Here is a 12,528-nt window from a genome sequence, read left to right as displayed (position 1 = left end):
TAGTTTTTAATACCATATCAGATTCAATTATTCTTGTGTTTCATTTTGTATGTTTTGACTTCCAGAATAAACTAGGTCATTCTTCCCGAATGACTAAATTATTCAAACCATCCACAGTCGGTCATATGTTGGAAGCAGATATGAATCAAGACTGTCATGGGCTGGCTTGTAGAGGTCTAAGATGTTGGACAAAGTAGTGATACAACACTCATGAGTGCTCATAAATTCTGAGTATTGGATACAACCCACGCTCATTGGAATCACATCATGGATTTTATCACGAGTGATTATGAGACGATAATATCTTATATTCTTCAAACCTAGAGATATGAGTTGTTACCATGAGTTGGTTATACATTGATTGCACGGAACCGCATTGGTAGCTCGATGTCATAAAATATGCCTTTGTGTATGATTCAACAAGTAGTAGAACAAGCCTTATGAGTCGAAGTTTATCCATTCTTTTTACCTTTGGGATAAAAGCGATATTTGTGGGCCCCTCGATGGTTTAATGATGATACATGTGAGTGCTTCGCCAAGCCATGACTGATTTGATCTGTTCAATCAGTCAGTCATCATAAATTATAAATCGAGAAACAACAAATGGACAGAGAGAATGATTTATAATGCATTTCTCAGCCCATCTGATATCTAGGATGGAGGAATATATGATCCCTTATCTAATGGACAAGTCATTGACAAAGGTCAGAGTTCATCGACAAGGTCAGAGTTCGACAGAAGCTTTTGAGAGCTACGATTGCTGATCGGTTCCTGAAGTCATACGCAATAATAGTGTTAGACTTATCCAAGTGGGAGACTGTTGGATTAATGTCTATGTCCATAACTATAATTGGTAATACTTGACCCGACCTTGCATGGTCTATTTGGGTTGCATGACATCATGCATTTGGATTGACTATAATGAGAGAAATAACACTTAAGGTTTGTTAATATATGATAAGTTCTAATATATTAATAAGATTATTTAATTAGTATTGATCAAGATTTAATCTAGAATTAATTAAGTGACCAAAAGAAGACTAATTAAATATATGGGTTGATTGTGTAAATCATCCATACTTGTATAGTGGGCTAATGCTCCATGGATTGTCATGTTGGGCTAAAACCCATAAGATGCTCCATGGATGCTTCGTGGTATATTTGAACCCATGTATCCAAGGAAATGGAAATCCATGACAATTAGGGTTTATCCTAATTGTCACTAACTATATAAGCATATTATTGTTAACAAAATTGGTCACTAGAGTATATGTGAAAGGGCTAGCCGATTTTCATGAAGTGTGTATATTCTCTCAAGTTATTCCAAGTGTATTTGTTGTTCTGTGAACCATTTGAGGTGTCACACTTGGGGCAATAGGCACTCAAGCTTTATGAAGACATTCTACATCAAAGAGGTATGTAATTCTAACTTGAGATATTCATATGAATCAATGTTATTATGCTAGTTAGGATAAATACCTTGGAAAGTTCATATTTGCACCTATAATAGAGAAAACATAGATCCAAGGTATTTAGGGTTGCATCTACAGTTAGGAGTGTTAGAATGCTCCAAATCCAACACTAACGACCCGAAAAGGAAAAAGTTTAAAGAGGCACAAGAGTCAGCTAAGAAGGATGTGGAACAAACATTTGGTGTACTTAAGAGACATTGACAAGTACTAGTAGTTGGGGCAAGGTCATATGAAGTGAAAAGGTTATAGCATGTAGCGTATACATGTATCATATTGCATAATATGATTCTTGAAGACGAAGGAAGAGAGAGATATCGGTACAATGAAAATAAAATTTTGCCAAATGTCGAAGGAGTAGACGTCGGTACACAAGAGTATAGGGCAGATAAAAGAGAAGTACACAATCGTGACATTCATCACGCCGTTCGTGCTGATTTAGTGGAGCACATTTATAGGACTCATATTCAGACACCGATAGAGTTTTCTCACGATGATTTGTTTGATGGGTCAGACGAGGATTCTGATTTGTTCGTCGAGAGCAAAGATTCCGAAGACGAGAGTCACGTTCAGCAGAATGATGAAGACGATGAGGTCGATGACGAGGACGATGATTCCAAGTGACGTATTTTGATTTTTTTTTAAATTAGGATATCAATTTTGTTTTCTATTTTGTGGTTTGCTTGATTTTTTGTTTGTGTTTTTTTCTACTTATTTAAATATTAGGTTTAATGTAATTTTTATTTTAATTAATGAAATGATTTTTATTTTTAATTGAAATTTATGTTTATTATTAATTTAAAAATTATAAATCATAAAAAAGAATTAATTTTATTTAAAAAAAAAAAAAAAAAAAAACAAAATAGTGGGGAAAGCTTCCCACCCATTCATTGGGTTTAGGTGAGGCAAAGAAAAGTGAGAGAAAGGGTGTTGTGGTCCACAAAAAGTGACGGGAGATTCCCACCCACACCCTCCGGTCTAAGAAGCATGTTTGTTTTTCAATATCTAAATGTTGCTATAGATATTAAAAAATTAAAATAAATTGATTTTATAAATCGAAAGTACTTTTTTTAATACCGAAAATTTAATAATTTATGACATTTCAGCAAGAATTTATGATATTTCAGCAAAAATTAATGATATTTCAATAAAAAATAAAGATATTTTAGCAAAAAATAATGAGATTTCATCAAAAAATTATCATTATTCAATATAAAAAATTTCCACAAGAATAAACAAAAAAAAGGTAAAAAAAGATTTCAGCAACATATAATCAAGATTTCACTAAGAAAAAAGAAGAAAAAGAAGTTGGAAGAGGCAATAGAAATGTTACGCCAAACAGAGCACACGCAGAAGTTTTTTACTCTGAAAACTTCTAAAAAACAAACAGTTGCGGGATTAAAAGTGTTGTTCGTGTGCTGCGCCGTGCAGCAATAAGAGGTCTGAAGAAGTATATTACAAATAACGAACAACACCTTAGTTATGAAGTTTTCTTAGTCATGAAGCATTCTTAACCATTAAGAATACTTCTTTATTAAGTTTTACTTAACCTTTAAGTTTTCTTCTCAGTTAAGTATTTCTTAGCTTTGGCAACCTATATAAGGGCCTAATTTTTGTAAGAAAATTATAAGTGAGAGAGATAGTGAAGTAAGTGAAATAAAAGTTAACGGAGCCATATCTCTCGTTTAAATAGTTGAGTTGTTCTTATGTGAGATTAATTTTTCTCTATCATCTTTCTTTATAACCACCAACAAGTTGTAGGAGAGTCGAGGTTCTGTTCGACAACGAGAAGATGGCGAATATGATTCAGCCTCAAATTCCAAAATTGACGGCTACAAATTATGGGAACTGGAGTATTCAAATGAAGGTGTTACTCGGTTCTCAAGATATTTTGGATATAGTTGCAGACGAATATGTGGAGCCAACAGTTGCAATTGTTGAAGCGACTTTAACATATGCTCAAAAGACAAGGTTAAGGGAATTCCGGAAAAGAGATAAGACAGCTCTATTTTTGGTTTTCCAAGTTGTTGATGAATCAACCTTTGAGAAAATCTCAGATGCAAAGACATCAAAGATAGCTTGGGAGGTTCAGCAGAAATCACTCCAAGGAGCCAAAAAGGCAAAAAAGGTACGACTCCAATCACTAAGTGCCAAATTTGAAACAATAAAAATGAAAACTTTAGAAAGCATAAATGATTGTTACTCGTTTGAAAGCGGTTGCGAACGATATGAAAAGAAATGATGAAGCTCTTGATAAAGTAAGGAAAATGGAAAAATTACTTCGTTCATTGATCAAAAAATATGATTATGTAATTATAGCTATTGAAGAATCAAAAGATTTGTCCTTAGTCTCCATGGATGAGCTCGTAGGTAGTCTTCAAGCCTATGAATAATGAATAAATAAAAATGATGATACTGGAAAATTGGAGCAAGCTTTACAAATTAAGATGTTCATTAATGAAAACCAGGCGAGTAGCAGAAACATACATGGCAGAGGAAATTGGGGTGGTTACAGAGGTCGTGGTAGACAATCTTTTGACAAAAGTCAAGATGTAAGTCCCAAATTTGCTTGACGTATCAATCAGATTGGATGACGCAAGATCAAAATAGAGAAGAAGGAGAAGAAGAATAAGATGAATCTTTAATGTATTCAATAATATGAATGATGATCAATACATGAGATTCACATACACACTTTCACCTTCTCTACTTTCTCTCTCTAGAACACCTTAGGGTACACACACTTAAGCTCCTTTATAGCCATAGACCCTTATGACTCCACTAACACTATTTATATGAGACAGACAACCGAAAATGGGTTCACGACCGTAAACACCACCTAAGCCTTAAACACTCCCAATAGCATGGACTGAAAACACAATTGCCTAGAAAAGCAAAGTATAAACCATATTTTAGACCCAACAATCTCCCCTTTGGTTTATAGCTTTCTTTTCTAATTGAACCAACAAACTCCCCTAAAAAGTAGCTGTCTTTTCTTCTCAATCTTCAGTTGAAGCTTGGTTTCAGTGTTAACCTTTAAATTCTTCACAGCTTCAAGATGAACTTGATGAATCTTCAATAAAAGACTTCATCTTGATCAGTTGGGCATTTCTTTAAGATTTGACTTTGAACGCACATTGGGTGTGGAGGTATCTTGTAGAGATTTTTGAAAATTAACGCTTTCAGCTTGAGAATGTTCAGCGAGAACAACAAAGAGAGCTAATTTTTTTGGATCACTTCAGCAGGTTCAAAGATAGCAGCAAATGATTGAGGAGGCTTTAATGCAATTTGTCACATAATCTTCAAGTACAACTTCACCTTGCTTATGGGGTTGGAAGATTGTAAGTTGAAAGGATAATCTTCATTTCTTGTTCATTCGAATGAGAAGTCTTCGATGATCACAGATGAAGCTTTGGCTCAGAAAATCTCGATACAATCTACATAAGTCTCATCCACATCTGAATTCACTTTTCAAGACAATGAAAATTTGAGATAAAAACAAAAACTAAAAACAAACTCAACACATAATACTTTTGTATTTTTTATATTTTCTAAAAAAATAAAATAAAAATAAAAATATTTTTGGATTTTTAAATTTTTGGATTTTTTTTTGATTTTAAAATTTTTAATTCTCCCCCTAAATTTATGCATAGAGGAAAACTATCAACAAATTTAATAAAAACAAAAATATTTAGGATCAAAGTTTTCAAGGAATTCAATCTTGTTTATCTACACACACCTACATGTTTAGATCTGAAATTATGAGAGGAGTTATCCACATACTCATTTCCAATTGGCTCGGGAAAGAGAAGCTCCATGAAAGTTTGAGTGGCACCGGAAGAGTCTCTGGTCATGAAGTCTCTTTTAGCTGGAATGAGTGGAGTGGCTACAACATCAGGATTGATTCTATGAGTTGGAGAATCTGAAGGAGAACTTGGAACAACTTGATTCACCGAAGGAGACGTAGAAGACACCAATGGTGGACTGTAGACAACCTCTTCCTCTTCATCCTCAAGAACAAGCTTCGAATCGGAGCAGGAACCTGAAAGATCATCAGAAAAACACTCTGAACGATTTGAATAAAGAATCATAATTAAACAACCAGTTTGGACCGCCTCTGGCATCTGTCTCATTCTCCTCCAACCAACGAACATCAAAAGATTACATGATCTGCTTTGTCCTTTTGTTGTAAACACGGTAAGCTGTACGCGCTGCATATCCCACAAAGTAACATTCATCAGCTTTATAGTTGAATTTGGAGTTGGATTCAAGGTGAAGAAGGGTGCAAGGACGTCCAAAGATACGAAAGTGAGCAACTGATGGCTTGTTGAAACGTCCTAAAAATACAACCCAAAACAAATTTGTTTTAAACATTACTAAAACCATGAAATCAATCATCATATAATAAAACCGTGAATATCATGTCTCAAAATGTAAAAGCGAATGTATCAATTCAACTGATGTCAAAACATATCAAAACTATCCAAATAAAACTCACAGAATAAAATGAAGATGTGGTGTGTGCCATGTCATCAACCCGAGCTCTTCCCCTTACTAGCGGAAGTACCTGAAACCAAAAACTGAAACTCTAAGCACAAAGTTTAGTGAGCTCCCCCAAACTACTACATACCACACAATAATATATAAGTCAACTACTGGGCCTTGCCTACTGCATCGGACTGATGTCCGAAAACTGCATCGGACCGAAGTCTGGAACTAACCAGGGCCTTGCCCTCTGCATCGGACCGAAGTCCGGAAAATGCATCAGAACGAAGTTTGGAACTAACCAGGGCCTTGCCCTCTGCATTGGACCGAAGTCCGGAACTGACTGAACATAGCATATCATAATCATAACTACTTGAATAAACACATATATTGCATACTGCATCGGACCGAAGTCCGGAACACATAACAAAGATACATGCTTGAATCAAAAAGACATCAAGCACACTGAACTACTGCATCGGACCGAAGTCCAGGACTACTACTAACTAAACGAGCCGGCATTGTGGCCGTAAGCCCGTAGCTACCGGAAGGAAACTCCCCTCATAACGCTGGCTGTTGAGGTACTATATCTAAAACTGTCTGACTGCTGCTCCGGAACTCCCCGACTACAAATCCCATAAACACTAAATCAAATACTCATAACTAATCTCAGGGTAAAATGACTATTTTACCCCTGTTAAATGTCAATCTCCTGGTCAAAGTCAACTTTCAGTTGACCGGACTCGTCAAGTTGGGCCGCTAACTCGACGAGTCCCTATCAGCCTTTCTAATCCTCTACCCACTTCTACTCGTCAAGTTTGGCAAAGACTCGACGAGTTCTTCTTCGATATTAACAATGAGTCTAACTTCATCCAACTCGCCGAGTTGTACGAATCACTCATCGAGTTCTCCTTCATCATATGAACACGCTAGTCTCTGACTCTCCCGAAAACCAGTCCTCCGCTGCTGAAGGCCTCATTGTAATGCCAATTAGCCACTACATGGATACAATCACATGAAACGAGGCTCAGCTAATCCTTTGAGTAAGGGACTCATCCCTACAATGGTTAGGACTCAAACAAGAGTTGTGCAGTAGGTTCAAATCCAACATTCTGAGATTATTCAACCCTGATTGCATGTACTTAACGTAGCCACCTAATACCTAACTCCCATTACTCCGAGTCCCACAAAGCACAAAGAAAGCAACATTTAGACAAAGGAAACTACTCAAGCAAATCTATCCTCCTAACAAGAACTGTACTACCATACAACACTAAGCTCATACTATCAGGCATAACCTAAATAGGCTATCCTACTACTGTCTACTCAATACTAGCATGCAATTCTCATAAAACTGAAACACACATAGCAGGCAGATAAGGCATCCTCCTAGATCCTTAGTCCTATTCTAGCATGTTGTTCTACTAAAACTAAAACTGATAATCATAACATAAACTTGTATGGGTGATTTGGGAGTACTAACTTGAGCTCAGCTGATCGCATACACCACACCTTTTTCTTTGCTTTTTCAAAAACTCTTTTCATTTTAAGTTTCTTTTTTACAAAAGCTTCTTTCAAAATGTTTTTATTTTGAAAGACTTATACCATTTCCTTAGTTTGAGTTCAAACACACCCAGGAGTGTGCTCTAATCCCTCAAACCAAGGCTCTGATGCCAACTTGAAACATCCCAAAAATACAACCCAAATTTTTTTTATTTTAAACATTATTAAAACCATGAAATCAATCATCATATCATAAAACCAAAAATCGCATGTCTCAAAATGTAAAAGAGAATGTATCAATTCAACTGATGTCAAAACATATCAAAACTATCCAAATAAAACTCCCAGGATAAATTGAACCTGTGGTGTGTGCCATGCCATCAACCCGAGGTCTTCCTCTTACTAGCGGAAGTACCTGAAACCAAAAATTGAAACTGTAAGCACAAAGCTTAGTGATCTCCCCCAAACTACCATATATCATACAATAACATATAAAGAAACTAATGGGCCTTGCCCACTACATCGGACCGAAGTCCAGAAACTGCTTCGAACCGAAGGCCGGAACTAACGAGCGCCTTGCCCTCTACATCGGATCGAAGTCCAGAACTAACCAGGGCCTTGCCGTCTACATCAGACCGAAGTTCGGAAACTACATCAGACCGAAGCCCGGAACTGACTGAACATAGCATAGCATAATCATAACTACTAGCATAAACACATATACTGCGTACTGCATCGGACCAATGTCTGGAACACATAACACAAATACATGCTTGAATCAGAAAGACATCAAGCACACTAAAATACTGCATCAGACCGATGTCCGGGACTACTACTAACTAAACACGTCGGCATTGTGGCCGTAGACTCGTACCTACTGGAAGGAAACTCACCTCGTAACGCTGGCTGTTGAGGTGGTAAATCTAAAACTATCTGACTACTGCTCCGGAACTCCCCGACTACAAATCCCATAAACACTAAATCAAATACTTATAACTAATCTCAAGGTAAATTTACTATTTTACCCCTGGTCAAAGTCAACCTCCTGGACAAAGTCAACTTTCAATTGAATGGACTCGCCGAGTTGTGCCGCTAACTCATTGAGTCCCTATCATCCTTTCTAATCCTCTACCCGCTTCTACTCGTCGAGTTTGGCAAAGACTCGACGAGTTCTTCTTTGATACTAACAACGAGTCTAACTTCATCCGACTCGCCATGTTGTATGAATAACTCATCGAGTTCTCCTTCATCATATGAATACGCTAGTCTGTGACTCGCCGAGTTGTATGAACAACTCGTCGAGTTTGTTCTTGAATAATTGGGGATCACGAACTGAATCGTCTTATCCTAAGGACAACTCGTCGAGTCTCATGCATGCCATTACCATACAGTCGATTCTAGTTGATTTCAGTGCATCTAATTCATAGATCTTGACTTCTAGGGCTGGTTTTACACATAAAGTTTCAAACTTTAGGTGCATGCACAAGAGAATGGGGCGTAAATAAGAAAATCATCCAACAATAAGCACTTAGGGTTTGGAACAAGGCTATATTTGCATAAAGGTAGCTACATCGAGCTCCTAGAACTCAATAACATCCATATCTATGGTTTCCATCCTAAGAAGAGTTCAATTCTCGAGTTTGAATCATATAAAGTTCCAAGAGAAACATAAACAAGCATAAAAGAGGGTTTAATGGAAGAATAAGCAAGGTGATAACTTTATTACCAGAATATGTAGCAAATGGGATCTAGTTTCTGGATCTCCTTTCTCTTCTATATAGGTCTTCTTTCCTTCCTTCTCTTCTACAACTTCCAAGCTAGCACAAAACACTCAAGCTCAACAATGGTGACTAGGGTTTACAGAGAAATGATCTAGAGGTGCTTGAGGTTGGGATGGGAGGCTATAATGACTTTTATATAGGGTACAAACCGAGGGATTTAGGGTTTCATCCAGACTGGCGGACTCGTCGAGTCTGGAATATTGACTCGTCGAGTCGCCCGCTGAAAATGCGTGCAAATCCCATCTCTACTCGACGAGTCGGGCTACTAACTCTTCAAGTACCTCTTAAGAAAGGAAAATACTATATTTAAATTACATACCAGGAATGAGGCATTACAATTCTCCCCTACTTATCTTAGACTTCGTCCTCGAAGTCTGCTGTTACGGATCCTGAAAATAACTCCGGATAGTGCTCCCTCATCTCCTCCTCAGTCTCCCACGTACACTCAGAACCCTTCCGGTGTTGCCACTACACCTTCACTAACTAAACCACCTTGTTCCTCAAGGTCTTCGTCTTCCGATCTAAGATCGCAACTACTCTCTCGATATAATTCAGGATGCTATGAACCTGAATATCCTCCAATGGTACCACTGTTGACTCTTCCACCAAACACCTGTGTAACTGAGAAACTTGGAAAGTGTTGTGGATCTAACTAAGCACTGTTGGAAGATCCAAATGGTAAGCAACCGGACCCACCCGGGCCAAAACCCTAAAAGGACCAATGAACCTAGGGCCCAACTTGCGCCTCTTCCAGAACTTGATGACACTCTTCTAGGGTGACACTTTCAGGAGGACCATATCGCCTACCTGAAATTCCAAGTCCAAACGCGTCCTGTCGGCGTAACTCTTCATCCGACTCTGCACAGTCTATAGTCTGCTACGGACCTACTGGATCAGCTTTGTGGTCTTCAGCACCAGCTTCGTACTCTCGATGACTCTCTGACCGACCCCGCCCCAACAAATTGGGGTCCTACACTTCCTCCCATAGAGCATCTCGAAGGGATGGCGATTAATGCTGGCGTGGTAACTGTTGTTATACGAAAATTCCGCTAACAGAAGATACATATCCCAACTGCCACCGAAGTCTAGGATGCATGCTCGAAGCATGTCCTTGAGAATCTGAATCGTCCTTCTCGCTCTGCCCGTCCGTCTAAGGCTGGAAAGCGGTGCTCAAGTGAAGACAGGTCCCCATCTCATCATGAAACTGCTTCCAAAAGTTAGAAGTGAACCGAACGTATCGATCTAATACTACTGATACAGGCCAATATGCTCTCCAAAATCGATATGAAATACACACTCTTGGTCAGCCGATCCACTATGAACCAAATCATATCAACTCCACGTGCGGTCCTAGGAAGCTTAGTGGTGAAATCCATAAAGATATCCTCCCATTTCCACACAGGAATGTCTAACGGCTGCATCTTGTCGTGGGGTCTCTGATGCTCCACCTTGACCTTCCTGCAGGTCATACATCTCTCCACATACCAAGCTACGTCCCGCTTCATGCAGGGCCACCAATAATCAGGTCGAAGATCTCTGTACATCTTCGTCGCCCCTGGGTAGATGGAGAACTGAGACTTGTGAGCCTCGTCCATCAACACCCGCCTTACTCCGCCTCAGTATGACACCTAAAATCTCCCATGAAGGGTCAACAATCCTCAACTGTCATAGTCAAAGGAAGCTACTCGGCCCACAATCCACTAAGACTTCCGCCTCTCCTCCTTCAAGCCCTCAACCTGTGCCTCTCTAATTTGCTCCAACAATGGAGTAATCACTGTCATGATCAGACATATATCCCTGATCGGGGCTGCTACCACCTTGCGGCTTAGGCCGTCGGCCACTACGTTGGTCTTTCGCGGACGATAAAGGATTTCATAGTCATAATGCTTTACTACGTCTAACCATCAGCGCTACCTCATGTTCAGATTTGGACGATCCATGAGGTACCTCAAACTCTTGTGATCCGTGTAAATGGTACAACGGACCCCATAGAGTTAATGTCACCGAATCTTGAGGACAAACACTACTGCCCCCAAATCTAAGTCATATGTTGGATAGTTAGCTTCATGAGGCTTTAACTGTCTAGAGGCATAAGCTATCACATGTCCTCGCTGCATCAAAACTGCTCCCATACCTGTGATTGCAGCGTAACAGTAGACTACAAAATCCCCTACTCCATCTGGAAGGGTAAGAATCGGTGACTTGGATAATCTCTATATGAGGGTCTCAAATGTTGCCTGCTGCTCAGGCCCCCAACGAAACACCACCGTCTTCTTGGTCAGTCGGGTGAGTGGAACTGCTATCTTGGAGAAGTCATGGATGAATCTCTTGTAGTACCCTGTCAGTCCTAAGAAGCTCCGAATCTCAGTTGGAGACCTCGGGACCTCCCACTACATCATGGCCTCTGTCTTGGCTGGATCTACTAGTATAACCTTCTGGTTGACGAGGTGTCTAAGGAACTACACCTCGCACAACCAGAACTTGTACTTGGAGAACTTCGCGAAAAGTCTCTCCCTCCTTAGCGTCTCTAGCACCTCTCTTAGTTGCTCCCATGCTGCTCCTGAGTCTTGGAATAAACCAATATGTCATCAATGAACACTATCACACACCAATCCAACATCGGTCTGCATACGTGGTTCATGAGAACCATGAACGCAACTGGAGTGTTGGTGAGCCTGAAAGGCATCACCACAAACTCATAATGACCATAACGGGTCCTAAAAGCGGTCTTCTGCACATCCTCATCCCTGACCTGCATCTGGTGATATACTTGATGGGTTTTAAGCATTCTAGCACATCCTAAGTGTACATGCAACCCTAATCACCTTAGATCTATGTTTGTCTAATAATCATACAAAGTTCTTTTCCAAGGTTATGAACCTATCTAGCATACATGGGGTACAATTTTCATAGTATAAAAGATAGAACTACATAGCTAGTTGTTGAAAGTGTTCCTTGAAACCTTGTGAGCCTAGCACCTCAAGTGTGATGCCTCAAATGCTTCACACAACACCAAATGCAAAGAATAAACTTGAGAGAATACTCTAACACATGCAAAATCGGCCAATCCCTCTTGTTTCTTAGTTTAGCCGATTTTAGGGAGAGTTACATTGCTTATATAGTGTGTGGCATTAGGTAAACCCTAATGTTCCATGACTCTTCATTTCTTGATCCATGGGTTAACTCCATGGAGCATCCATGGAGCAGCTTATGGGTGGAACCCAACTTGATAATCCATGGAGCCTCTTAGCCCACTATATAAGACATGGAAGATTTACATAATCTACCCA

This window comes from Lactuca sativa, chromosome 2 (assembly GCF_002870075.4).
Source record: "Lactuca sativa cultivar Salinas chromosome 2, Lsat_Salinas_v11, whole genome shotgun sequence".
Taxonomy (NCBI): domain Eukaryota; kingdom Viridiplantae; phylum Streptophyta; class Magnoliopsida; order Asterales; family Asteraceae; genus Lactuca; species Lactuca sativa.
The sequence above is the reverse complement of the archived record's forward strand: the minus strand, read 5'-3'. Positions refer to the sequence as shown.